Here is a 1,617-nt window from a genome sequence, read left to right as displayed (position 1 = left end):
TGTTGTCTTCTACAAATAACAGATGTGGTGCTAAAATAAGTTGACAAAGAATTGTTAATTACTGCTAGACTACTCTATCTCTGCTAAGGAAAACAAAGGTTTTCCTAATTTCCTTAGCAGATTTACTGATCCACACCCATAACCCCTTACTTTGTAAACTGTGATATGTACTTAAAGCCTGCAAGCTTTGATGAGGACACACAGATTTGCGACTTCAATTGTACTGTGTCGCTGGGTCCAGGATAAAATAAATCAGCGCTGCTTTTTAAAATATTTCTTTGCCTCATTTTTGAACTCGAGTTTGGGGGCTCGTTTGTGGATTATAAGATATACCTCCTAGTAAATATAATGCTCAGCTGTGCTATTATTAAAACAAAATGCCACCTATATATTTCAAAGATAACTCAGATGATCTTTCTTCAGCCTTCAATGATTTACAATGATGGTTTGTAATGATTTGTTCCTAGTGGGTGTCACAATGCTAATTAGAGTTTGTTGCCCAATTTAGATCTCAGTCCTCAGCCTGAGGAAATAGGCCACCCATCCCTGCCACTCAGCTAACTCAGAAAGTCCCCACACAAAGTTCCCACTCAGTCTGCAGTTATTGATATGATTGGGTGATTTGAGTTCACTGAGGGGCCAAGGGGAAGAATGCAGTGGCTGCCCCTTGGGAGCAAAAGGTTAAAACTTTTAGAGGAACTCAGGTAAAAGATCCCACACTCAGCAGGCAGACAGAGGCAGCAGCCAACCTTTTGATGTGAGGCCCACACATTCCTGCCCCAGGGTCCTGACCTGTCTTATCTAAAAGATAGATAGGTGCAACCTCCTTATCCACTGTCTACCCCTCTCTATGGATGATTATCCATGGATTCCTTATCTAAGGCTAAAGGCCTGAGGCTGCTTTCACCCCGAAACTTATGAAAACCTCAAAGGCTCAGCAGTGTGATTCCTCTCCTGCAACTCATTGGCTGCCCTTCCTTGGCAGAGCATCCTGTTAAATAAACTCTTGTCTTTTCCAAAGTAAAATAAAATGGCCGTAATTGTATTAAAAAGGAAGAGATAATTAGAGTCACCTCTGCAGGCCTGGGAACTTGTGCACAGGGCCAGTGTTGGTGAGACTCAGCCATGGGTCACACACAGAGCAGACCCTCCACAGAGGGTATTCAGGGTTCCTTCTGCCTTCAGTCATCTGCTCCTCACACCCTTCCTGGGCAGCTCCCAGCCCAGTCCAGTTTCCTCACTGTATTGCTGAGGTCACCAGGGAGGATATGACACCTCTTGGGGGGAACGGGGAGTAGCTTCTGCTTTTGGGTCTGAGCCCCTGTCCTTCATGACCAGAGCAGGACACAAGGAGACAGCTCTGATGTGGAGATGGCACTTGCTTTGCTGTCCTGCTTCCTGGGCTGTCTGCAGGTTGTTGCTCTGCAGCTGGTGCAGGGTGACTCCCTCTAAGGCCTTGCTCTGTGGCTCTGCCCTGGGATTTTCTAGCTGGGCCCGGGGGATCCATGCTGCTCCCCCAGAGAATCTGTGGAGATGACGCTCATGATGCTTGCTGTTATTATCTTACTGAATAAATTAAGCTTCTTAAAGACTGTGGTAACAGTTACCTTATTGTGA

This window comes from Cavia porcellus, unplaced genomic scaffold (genome assembly GCF_034190915.1).
Source record: "Cavia porcellus strain 051 isolate PalLab524CR breed Dunkin Hartley unplaced genomic scaffold, mCavPor4.1 scaffold_17, whole genome shotgun sequence".
Lineage (NCBI taxonomy): Eukaryota > Metazoa > Chordata > Mammalia > Rodentia > Caviidae > Cavia > Cavia porcellus.
This window is presented reverse-complemented; position numbering follows the sequence as displayed.